Source organism: Sander vitreus, chromosome 13 (genome assembly GCF_031162955.1).
Source record: "Sander vitreus isolate 19-12246 chromosome 13, sanVit1, whole genome shotgun sequence".
NCBI classification, from domain to species: Eukaryota; Metazoa; Chordata; class Actinopteri; order Perciformes; family Percidae; genus Sander; species Sander vitreus.
This window is the reverse complement of record NC_135867.1, coordinates 6,950,873-6,963,721: the sequence shown is the minus strand read 5'-3', so window position 1 is coordinate 6,963,721 and position 12,849 is coordinate 6,950,873. Positions and strand designations below refer to the sequence as shown.

The 12,849-nt window shown below is 39.5% G+C and overlaps 1 protein-coding gene across 1 annotated transcript in view; it reads left to right on the top strand.

Annotated features, from left to right (window-relative positions):
• Nucleotides 1-12,849, top strand: part of tmem132e (transmembrane protein 132E) — a 369,858-nt gene that overhangs the window by 127,292 nt on the left and 229,717 nt on the right. The gene's annotated exons all lie outside the window — the stretch shown is intronic.

Below are 12,849 nucleotides of genomic sequence, written 5' to 3'. Positions count from 1 at the left end.
GCAGTTCAGTCTCGGAGTTTTACTCAAGAGGATTCATTTGTGTTAAGTGTTTTTCCCTCCCGCATATTCCAGGCAGGAAAAGAACACTCCTGTTTTCCTTCTTTGGACAAAAATAATGACAGTGCTTTAACCTCCTCCTCCTAGTCCTCATCCTCGTCTTTATTGAAGTCGCTTTATTTTGCTCACACAGCACAAGACAAATGTCATACAGTTCTAGGCTCCCTGTCGCTAGGAGCTTTTATCTATTTATCTGGCTGTTCGGGACTCCTGAGCTGTCAGATTACTTTAACGGACTCATAGAATTTGGCTGAAAGTACTGCACCCGCTGTTGTGCAGTTGATGTTGTCACCGTTTGACTTCTTAATGTTATGAATGGATCCAACAGGCTTTCAGGTTGTGACTACTGTTGTGACTCATTCGTAGTGCATTTTCCAGAGACCCACAGTGGCTGGAAGGTGGGAGAAGAAGACTTTGCCCTGTTTAGATGCATCATGCTGTCAGGGAAACTTTCAAAAAATTAAACACAAAAAATATAAATGATAGATGAAAACCTCATAAGATAGAAAAGGAAGTGGCACAAACATCGATACTAACACAAACAGTTGTCACAGTTGTTTATGAACTTTCCCTTCAGTTTTTAGCCAAGTCTTCCACATACAGGGCACAGAGGTTATGCTTTCTCAACTGTATTTATGATGTCATACAGCCTATGCACAAAAGATAGATGTCATTCCCTCTGCTTGCTTTACTCATGCTCTGGTTTTAATTTTCATCACCTTATTTTGATCAGGACATTTACACAATCTTATAAATTATGCAAACTAGTGTTGCACCGATGTGAAAATTGTGGCCGATACCGATATTTACAGATGTCGATATCTCTGTATAGAAAACACATTTTTATGATAATCAAATAAAGAACTATTTTCCAAAACACTTTTTTTTTTTTACTTTTGTGATTTATTTTCAGAAAAACTGATATTGGGCACCTTTACCTGTGTGCAAAATTTGACTGTCATCAGATTTTCAGAAGAAAAAATAAATATTTATATAATTATATATAGTTTGACATCGAACCGATACCGATGTGTAAAAAAAAAAAAAGACCATATCGACCGATATTATATCGGCGGCCGATATATCGTGCACCACTAATGCAAACAAATGAATACACTTCTTGTTATGAATGTTTCCTCTTTTAAACTAAAAGAAAAAAAAAAAAAAGAAAAACTCATTGACTCAAAATAGGCTGTTTCCTGTGTTATAGAGATTTGTTAGTTGCATTTCACTTGATTTTGGACACAGATGTCCTGACAAGTGGTACAGTGTGGTGGCTGTGTGTACGTGGCTCTTAACAAGCCATTTAGAGCCACTACGCCATGATGTTGGGAGGATGCTTGGATCAGAGGTTATTGACTTTGTAGTCCATTCATTACATGGACTGATAAGACATGGCTCTCAGAGATTATTTTTTTTTAGTTAGACTATGTGGAGGAAGGAAAACTGCCAAGAAAAACAGCATGATGATCATTCATTCTCAGCTTGACCCTGCTAACTCTAACAGTCTCGCCAAGGACGACCTCTCAGCTGGAGGCGCCATTTATATTTTATAAGGGTCACATTTTCTGCGACACCTTCATTCTTATTTTCTACAACACTTCTCATTTGGTTTGACACCTTGATTCCTGGTTCAGGTTGTACAGAATAGGCATTTGTGGATTTTCATTGAGTCCGAGTCGGCTGAAAGTGGCATTTACCAACCGCAACCTTGGAAAGCGTTACACTGCCAAAGCATTAAAGTGCGTCATTCCTCACTGTACCAGTGTTTTCATGCTTTGAGTTCTTTACAAAACATGTAATTGTACCAAAACATGAGGTATTGAACAAATAGTGAGGATGTAACCGTAAGATGTTTTACAGTTGAAGCAGAATGCAAACAGGAAATCATACAGCGAGTGGGGTCTGATGGAGGCGGCTAGACGCTGCAGCCAGCTCAGGAAACGCTGAAGGATGATGGAGTGTTCACTGGGGATGTCTTAGATGAAGCGTGAGTGCAGCAGTGCCTCGTGGCAATCATTCAGGGAAGCCAGTATAGATATCAGTCCATGAATGCAATCTGGCAAATGTCTGCTGCAGTTCAGCACAGATCATGCAATGAGATGGATATTAGGCTTACTTAAGCTCAGACCAATAATTCAGTTTAGAGGCAAACCAGGCTGATATCTGCATTTAACTTAAATGTGGTTCTTGGTTAGTTCTGGCTAACCTTAGAAGGATGGATATTCCAGACATTATTTTATTACATTGCATTACAGAATGCACTGTTCCTTTCAGCTGTTTCCATTTTCAGTATCCATTACAATAAGTGCTTATCTAGAAGTGTCCTTAATTTAGAGGCACTAAATATCACTCCAGAAGTAAATAGTGATACACTTTTGTGCTTCCTGCATTTCTAGACAAATGAACATATATTCTATTGTCTAGGCTTGACAGGTAAGAGTCCAGGGTTGCACTTTGAGAGGACGTATAGTGGAATGCAGAAGAAATACCTGTCACAAAAGACACTTTCTCTCTTCGCCTCTTTTTTTTTTTTTTTTTTACACAATGGACAGCCATAACTGCTACTTTCTCTTATTATTCACTGGAAGATTTTCACATCTGCAGTCTCTTTTTTTTAAGATTATTTTTTGGGCATTTTTAGGCCTTTATTTGGATAGGACAGCTTAGACTTGAAAGGGGAGAGAGAAGGGGAATGACCTGCAGCAAAAGGTCGGAGTCGAACCTGCGGCCGTTGCATTGAGGAGTAAACCTCTATATATGGGTAGCCGCTCTACCAGGTGAGCTAACCAGGGGCCCCCACGTCTGCAGTTTCTTTAACTAATGCAGCTCAGCAGCAGACTTGTTCAGGTCTTGATCTACTGTAAATAAGACAAACATGGAATATTACGACAAAAGACAAGTCAGTGAACGATGGCTGTAAATCATTAAGGCAACGGCCTGCTAAAATATGTCCATCTTAATCCATGTAATGCTATTCACTCTGACAATTATTTAGCTTTAAGCTAAGGAAATGTTCCACTAGTAACTTTGGACTGGATTGGTCAGTTTTATTAAATCATGTATCTGTCTTTACACAAGGCAAGCTAAGGCAAATAACTTGTATGTATTACAGAAAATGACGAACTCAAGAGAAACCGTGGACCACTTTATTGTTGTGAGACATGATGTTTCCTAAAAATGACTTTTTTGAGATATCTTTTTTTTTAGCATGACTATAATCTCTGACAGCTCTTGGCTCTAATCTCTTCCCCTCTACTCTTGATGACTCCACTGCTCTCAACTCATTTTTGTGTGCTAATATCACTGTGAATCATCATACTAACATCTGTAAAATCCAACCTTCATGAAATGCTTTTTCATTTTTTTCTTCTCCATCAAATTAGCAATAGCCAATTAGACGTGGAGCTAAAAGGTGTGTGCAGATTAATGACGGCCACCTTTAACTCTGCAGATGGAAGTCAACCTGTCTTCAGTCTGGTGTCATTTTGGCTGGGAAATGAATGAGATCCCTCGCTGTTTTTCCAGTTGTTGTTTTCAGTTTTTATGATGCTGTGCAGAGCAGCTTGGGGTAAATCATTTGCCAAGTGCATTAAAATGGGACACCGACACTTGATCATATGTATTGATGCCTCTTCTACAGCCTTGTCTACCATCTGTGAGAGCAGATTGTTCTGGATAGAGGTACGTTGCAGGCAACGGTTTAATTGAAACTAAAAGCTGCAGCCTGTCGCATTACCTTCCGGTGTTGATGGATACTGCAGGATTTTAGTGTACAGTTCATGCATTATATATGTACAGTGTGTATTGCATGTAATATGTAGACACACACACATGTATTATGTACTGGGCCGTTATAATGCATTTGTCCTTTATCAACCCTTTTTTTGGCAACCAGTAGGAATTACGACATTGAACATATTTTACACCACACAAATCCCTGGTGCACTCCCTATCAGCCCTGCACAGATATGGTCATTTTGTGCAATGGGGAAAAATATTGCTTTTTGACCCTTATAATATATTTGACTTTATTTTGTCATTAGGAGAATGGACAGATTTGGAGAATGAACAGATTGTTCTGGCTCCCGCCATCCAGCATCATCCGTCGCTATGATCCTCATCATTGATTCCATGTACCAGCCCTTTCAAGTTCCGACACAGTCAAGTGCACACCCTGTCAGATAGCAAACAACATCATGCAAATGATCCCAAACATTGAAGATAGCTGAAATTTGATGCAAATATGTGTGTGAGGGTAACTACAAAGCAGAAAAGAAATATCAGCAGGATGTGCAAGTATCACAAAAATGCCAGAGCAGAGATAGGAGCATGAGGATTCATAGCTCACAGCAACACAAACAAATTTTCACGGGTACATATTCCAATTGAAATTTATGAGACATCATAAATTTATCTACAAACGAATGTGGTATCATTTTGGGCCTCTGGTGGGCTCACATGTCTGAGTTGGGAATCCTGCAGCAGCTCGATTGATGAAATAAAAAATGACTGTTAAACCGGATAATTCAAATAGACCTCTGGATGTTAAAGATTAAACATTATAAACTGACAGACACATATTGTTTATGGAGTGGCTTCGAAGGATTTGATTCAGTTTTTCAGAAAGAGTAATTCAAAGTGGCACGATGCAATGTTTTCATGTAAAAATCACACTTCTATCTAATCAGCCCCAAATCTAAATTCTGTTCACAGGAAGTGATAAAGTGAAATTAAAGCACTACATCTAGAGTGGCCGTTTTATAAGCAGTAAGCAGTGCTCTGTCCAATAAGCCTCACTTACCAGCAGAATATCTTTTGCCTTTCTTGTCTCTTCGGTCTCTGTTGCTGTAAAAAGAAAAAGATCACAGTCCAGTCAGGCTGGTAGACAGTAGCATGATGTAAGTGGTTTACTGATGAGAAATTTCTGGGCATTGAAATTCATCTATCAAGCAGTTGTCTCTAACTATTAGTTGGCCCTGCTGACATCTATTCTGCCCTACAAAGGCAAAACGCCGTAACATCATGTTTGGTCAAAAATGAGTTAATGTCATTTTTGGGTTATTTGAGACCTCTTTTATCATGTGAATAAATATCGTGAGTCAATTTGATTGTTTTAACAAGAAAGGGCTATGACAACCGTAACATCCAAAACGATACGAGAAACCACAGCAGAACGCCGTAACAGCTGTTAAGGCTCTTTGCCTTTGTTCCGGCACACTGAAGTTGAGTTAAGGTGTTGTGACTTTTTTTAGCCAGGCATCAAGAGAGATGTTACTGTGCCGCCGTGATGTTACTGTACTCTGGCTTTGTCATACTGTCAAAGTTCGCCGCTTTTAATTGTCACCAAACCACGTAACATACAAACGACACATCTTCGAAATGAAGTGGCGATGGTTCAGATCTGTCAACGTCAGTGACAGCCCAGAGCTAGCTAAATTTAATCTGTGTCACGTAGCGCTAACGGTGATGCTGACACACCTCCTCACTTGGCGGAGCCTCACATCAGACGCCGAAAACCAATTATTAAATACACAGGCATCCTACCTTTCCATGCAATCCGATATAATCCATGGAAGATATAATCCATAGCAATGCACGTCATCTGCTGTATCCACAACAATCCATACGTGTTTGAACCATATTTCCTTCTTGCAGGTGTTCATGTCAGATCGTACACAAATCCGTAATAGCACTAAGCTAGTTATCGCTAACGTCCGTACAAAGTAGGCTAACCTAAATGGTCAGTCGACTCTGTCTGTTATCTTAGAATTAAAAAGTAGTAATCCAAGTCGAGTTTGTTGACTGTGCATCTTGAGCAGTTTGGTGGCCCTTAACCCCTAACCAGGGGCGGTTCTAGGATCAGACCTTTAGGGGGGCTCAACCCCTAATGACAATATGACACGGATACAGTGCCTTGCAAAAGTGTTAAACATAATATATTGTTAAACAATAAATATACCTTTGTATTCAATTATAATTAAATTATCTTTATTGAGAAAATATTTCTTGTATTTATTCATATTGTACATACTGTACTGCAAAGTAACTTATCTGTCATATTATCCTGATCATTATAGCACTAAATAGGAACAACCAAAGGTCTTCTATATAATTTATAACAAATACCATGATGACTAGACCTTGGTTGGGTGTTCTTATAATGGATGTAAGTATGGTGAACAGCAAGCAAATATTGATTATATGTCAGTTACTGCCTTTTGCCTTTGCATGACTCCTTGTTTTTGGCCCATGATACAAAGGCAGAGTACAGTAACTGCCAAACAAGGGTCAAAGGTCAATTTTGAGCTCAAGATTTTTTGCATACAAACATTTCTTCATTATAGCAACTAGTTGTCAAATTTTGGGAGTCCTACCTATAATACTTTTGTCTGGACAAAACGGAAACTTTAAAGTCATTTTTCTCAGTTTCACACTCTAGTGAGTTAAGGTCTTTTGCCTTTGCAGGGTAGTATTGGGGCCTCACAAATGCAAAATATGTTACATGGCTTGAAATTAACAAGCAGTGGTCTTCTGGTCAAATGTTAACTTTTATTAAATAGATACATCATGTTAAGAGTTGTAAACATTATATAAAGTGGTGTACTGAATGGAATCATGTTGTTCGACAGCCAAACAGTGGCGGTATGCAAACTACTGTAATCTCATTAATATGATCATATAGTAGGTTTCCCACATTCTTTGCTGTATTTAGAACACTGTGTTGGTCAGTGTTCTGCATACATATACTGTACAGGTTACTTTTTTTGGTCAAAACTGCTGTCTTCTTATTCTCTTAAGTTTCTTTCTGTATTCAGTCCAGCAGCCGAAACTGTTTTTAATGGACACAAAGAATGGTACGGATTGCTTCTAGGGGTTATAATAAGGCTTGAAACACTAAGGATCTGTTCTGATGCCTCATTAGTCAGATATGTTTAACTATAAATGTGTTAATTATGTGTCCTTACGACACATCATTCTTGCTTTGTGTCAGCCACTATTGATGGTTTTCAATGAACTAATAGCATTCATTAACTTCATGAAATCTGTGAAAATTAGTGTTTATTGGATATATTGCATATGCATATATATATATTTGTCGACTTTTGAATTACACTAGTCATTAATGCCCTAGCTAGGAATTGGATACAAATTTTCAAATTAACGATGATTAATCTACCAGTATAGCTTTTCTTATGAAAGTGTTAACATGGGTTCAAATATAAACTACAAGGGTTGTTGTAGGTTTACTAGTCATCTTACTGACACTACTGTACATCTTACTGTGCAGTAGCTGCTTCAGAGGAGAGCTTATGTTGTTGCACTGACATTTCATAAGACGCATCATTAAAGAAATCTCTTGACATTACCCAAGATCAGCCACACCATCCACCACAGGAGAAACATCAGTTCTTTGACCAACTGCTTCAATGCCACACTGTGATACACCACTATTTACCTGTGATTGTATGGATTTGCTCTACAAGTGTGTAACTTGTAGCCTGGCTTCGCCCTCCTACGTACTTACGCTCAATTTTTATTTCCCTTCAGTACTCCATCTGTGTTCGCGGTATAGTCTTGGGTTTTCTTGACCCAAGTTTTTGGCGGTCCAATCAGCGAACAGAGGGAGTGGCTGAGAACGATGACGTTGAGGACGTGCGCTAGAAAGATTGTGGCAACGCTGCCGAGTATCCAAAAGTTAAAGCCAGAGCAAGAACAATCTTTGCTGAGTTTTGTTGGTGGCCATGATGTTGTGGCCCTCCTCCCCACGGGGTTCGGGAAAAGTTTGATTTTCCAGCTCGCTCTGTTAGTGGTGAAGGAGTTGGCTAAGGCTAACGCTAGTGGTGCTAATGCTAATAGCCTTGACGGTCTCCCCTCTTGTTGCACATGCGCATGACATACGTCATGACCAAACGTTAGTGATTGGTTATGGCAGATCCAGAGTGGCTCTGGGCATATCCAATAGTTTTAAACTTCAACAGAGTACCCGCCTTCAAGGAAGTTCACACTTCTCAATGGAGAGAGGCCAGACTCTCTGTACAAATGAAATGTACGAGAGTCTGGTAGGACCAGGCTACAACATACTGCGCAGATCTGCTATCATAGTAAGTGATTAACTGGAAAGATGTCAAAGAGAGATACAATTAATTTCAGGCACAATCAGATCAGGGGGGTTTGTCTTGTTCTGATAATCTCAACCTGTAACGATGTTTTCTTCTTTTGATTAAAGAATTAGAGTATTGCATCTGTAACGGAATAGTAATAACAACAACAACAACAACACAGTTCAATGAAACTGGTAAACTAAAGCCTCGTGGTGCATTTGAAGTTATTGTAAATGTCCTTTTCCCATCTGATGGTTCAACAGCAATTTTAGGGCCAGGCTATGTAACTTGGACATGGATGAAGAAATGTGCTTTTGAAGGGATTAAACCATTAACCTTCTAATTATGGTTCCAGCCTGCTAGCCTGTACAAAACACTTCATCCATTGGCTGGAAGTGTGAGCCAGGTCAACAACAGAAGTCCTCTGTGTTGTTTAGCTGCTGCATGATTAAGATGGATAAAATGAAGAAGGGTGCAGGACACAGTTGGCTTTTTACTCACCTCATTTTGTGAGAGAACAGAAATAATATCCATAGATAAGTGCAGCTGCTGCTATGATTTGTTCTGTCCAAAGTGGCTCTTTGCCAAACATTTGAGTACATTTGAGAGAGAGTAGCTGTTGTGTTCCCAGTGCCATATATTTACTGCTCTGGGTAGAACCGGCCTTTGGCAGTTTAATGCACTTATCAAGGTCAGAGTTGCGATCTCATTTGAGATGTGTGCTTACTTTAGCAATAGCAGCACCATCCTGGCAAATTATTGCAAAGATTAGGCTGCTGAAAATAGATAATTGTGATAATGGCTACAAGCTGATGAAAGAGGAGTTTGCATCTCAAAGTTGTCACCCCAGCATGACTTTACTGCCAGATTAATCAAGCCCATTTACAGCAAATTTTCCATCTCCTCCTGCAGTTTTTCATGATTACAAAATGGCAAACATTGTGCAGAAGGTTACAGGGCCAAAGCTTGTGTTGCAGCACAAATATCTATCTCAAAAACTGCTGAAAAGCCTTGAGCCTACCAAAGCCCCTGTGATCAGGTGTATGAGGCTGCTTGTTGTGCCAAGAGTGAGGAGAGGATGAGAAAAGGCTTAGCCTAGATTGATCTCGAAACACTGACTCCTTCGCCCTGGACGCAGTATGTGAGAAGACAATTCCTTTCAGAAACCAGGACCAGACATTACCATGGCCCAACAGATATGCATATAGTTTGTCTTTTTAGCTTAGATTCATTTAATCCTTCATCAAGAAGCCTGCCTGAAGGTCTTTGTGTCTGAATGATCAAAAGTGATATTTGCTTTCTCCTCTTCTGTAAATCCTATAGGGACTACCAAGAAATAATAATAAATACAATTTGATTTGTGAGATATACTGAAAATGGAATAAATATTAAATATTTGGTCGAGAAAATAAAGGCAAAAGGTAATTGATTACTGCCAGTTGTAAACACCCATCACAGCTCATTGACTGAACACCTTGAACATCTATTGCAAATTTCATGGATTTTCATCCAATAGTTGTCAAAATGATTCACTCTGAATCACAGATATTAACCTCATGATTGTGCTAGAGGAAAAGTCAGGGAATCACCAAAGTCCTTCAGATTCATCCTCTGTGGAACATGGACGTTTGTACAAAAGTTCATTGCAATCCATCCAGTAGTTGTTGAGATGTTTCAGTTTGAACTAAAGTAGTGAACCGACAGCAGCGCTCGACAGTAACGGTTACCCGTTTGCCCTTGGCAAGCAGATTGAGTCAATTGGCAACCGTTTCGGCCTCTGGTTGCCCCCTATGGCAACCACCTGTTCAATATTTGTGTTTTTTCAAATATATAAAAACAAATAAAAACTTACAAAACTGGAAAATCTTATTTCAAAGAAGTCAGTATTTTATTTGATTGTCTACGTAATGTTTGATCACTATGTTCATGCACAACACAACATTTCAGCTGTTGTGCGACCGATTTCCACATGCGCGTTTGGATATAGGCAACGCAATTTTCTGTTCACGTTAACGGCGCATGTTAAAATCCGGTGCTAATATGGCACCGGTGCCTAAACGACCGATATCTACCGGCCGGAAAAGCAACGCAGATTTCAGTGCCTCATTACAGTGCAACCTAAATGTCTGCGCTGCTCTCTGATGCTCCGAAACCGACTTTACAGGCAACAGAAGCATCGCTGCATGTCACGCTAGTTAACACTAACGTTACGCTTGGCAGCAGGTAACGCTAGCCTACCGTGACCTAGTAGCTGGATTAAATACGGTTAAAATGCTGACAGCTAAACAGTGTTAAAAGTTATTGGTATTACATTTTTAATAATCATTTAAATTCCCCCCTTGCAACCACTTTAAAAAGTTGCGTTGAGCCTTGGACAGACGAACATTGACATCCATAGAAAAAATAAAACAAAGCAATGAACACATCATTAATGTAGACAGAATAAAATGAATAGCATCTTGAGCCCCTTTAGACACTCTGATTTAGTAGTCTATAGACAGGATTCAACTTTTCTGGTGGTTTCCTCAGAGCTTCACACATGCATTGACCTCCTACTGCTCACTGCCGCCATATGTCACTCCATCACCCATTGTTACACCTTTGCTATGTGGTTAGTGAGGCATATGCCAATTACAGCCTCCATAACCCACCACAGGCTCCTCAGCTCTCTCCCGACATGCCTGCATTGTCTCAAGAAAAAAAAAGGCTTTTCAGAATGTATTTCCTGCCTTAGAATAGGATGAATTAGGACTATTCTGCAAGCTCCAAGAGTACAAATGACAAAACGTCTTTGCCTATGATCACAAAGAACTCAAGTAATGCAATGGAACCCTGGGAAGTGTGGTTATTAGTTAGTGTCATATGCCAGGCTGAAAATGGGACAGTGAGGCGCAGTGTGAATCTTAATTTGCAGGAGCGGAGTTGGTAATGGTGCAGTGAATGCAACCCTTTCGCCTGGGTGCTGGGTCATGTAAGCAGTAGGATATATGGCAGGAATCTGTCTCAAATCATGTTGTTTGGCAGGGCGACTTGTCAAGGATTTCAGCAGGATTAGCATTATGTGTTTCGGATTAAGCTGTTGCAGAGCTGAGCTTTCGGCAGAGTGTATAACAAAGTGCAAAAAGTAAATTTGATGCTGAAATTCATGAAAGTTGCAAGCAAAGGTTTAAAGCTTTTGAACTCAATTTAACCTGTTCAGGTCTTTGTTTTAAAGTACAAAGCTGCTCATACGCTTCACAACCTGGGATATTAGGAGCAATAAGCATGGTGATTAAATGGCCCTGATTGTGGTCCTCGTAGCATTATTAGCAGTGCCATTTAAGCAAGGTCAATCTCACACCAGCCTCATTACTGCATAACTATGAAAACTGCCTCTGGTGCAAGTATGTTTGCCACCAAAATCACTTCAGAGCTCAGTTCCAGCATTTCCTCAGTTCATCAGCATTCCATTCCAGTATCTGTTATTTTCTTAAGGGTATTGTTATAATATACATGAACACGCAGCACCCTGTAGTCTAATAGAAGTGTTTGGCCATGTTTTGGGAGGCATGACTAAAACTAGATCATTTCAAGCTTGAATTTTACTTATTGAGAGTTACGATTGAGCATTTTTACTTCATACACTCATATTAATGCTTATTCCACCCATAGGCGCCTGAGCAAAGGAGCAAGCCAAGCAGCTGCACCCACACTATTAGTTTGGCGGAGCAAATGTGTTTTTGCATCCCTAGTTTTTGATCATACAACTTTGCTATTTATAAACATTTGAGCTATTTTAGATCAAAAAGCTTATATCTGACCGTTTCATATGTAGTATGTGAATTAAAAATGACAATTCCCATCCTAAGCCGTTCTCATCTCATATGAACTCACATTGTTCGGAGAATCAGGTCTGGACCTGACATGACGCAAAATTATGCAGTGGTTGTAATTCTGCATTTCTAAGCATTTCACCACAAACAAAATGGCTTTTACTTTACGAGAAATCACAGGAAGTTTCATCTCCTATTAGTGCTAGCTTCACAGCGGAGTGTTTAGGCCCAGTCAAAACAAAAGTAGTCTGTTACAGCCTAATAACTATATAATATATGCTACTATAACTACCTTACTGCATTCTGAATATCTGGTTGACAGAATTTGCCTGTTAAAAAAGTCCTCGATTTGAAATGATGTAGCTATCTAACTACTCTAGACTAGTGCAGGTGCTGTTTCTTGCCTTAATCCAAGACATTAGGTGGCGAAGAAATGCAGGACATTTGTTTTAAATTCAAAAACATTTTGTAAGTTTTGTATTTTTCCAGGTTTGCCCCCCCTACTTTAAAACATACCACTCCAACATCTTCAGAGCATTTATGACTTCAGCAACTAAACTGTGATGGCAGGGTTTGTATCCTCCTCTCACTTCTGTTTAATCTCTCAGGTGTTGACTGTCAAAATATCAGTTAATAAAAACAACTAGACAAGGGAGCGCTGTCTGACTTGTGCCAAATGTGGCGATATTTTTTTAAATGTTCCTCTATAGCTGTAATCAGGCCCACCCTAAGGCAATATGACTGCCTCTTTTGCTGTGCCAGTGAGTGTTTCCAATCAGTATGTGATTGCTTTGTAATCATGGAATCTTTTGCTTCGCATTCTACAAATCAAATATGTCCACATTTGGCAGCTGGCACTGCAATTCATTCTGAAG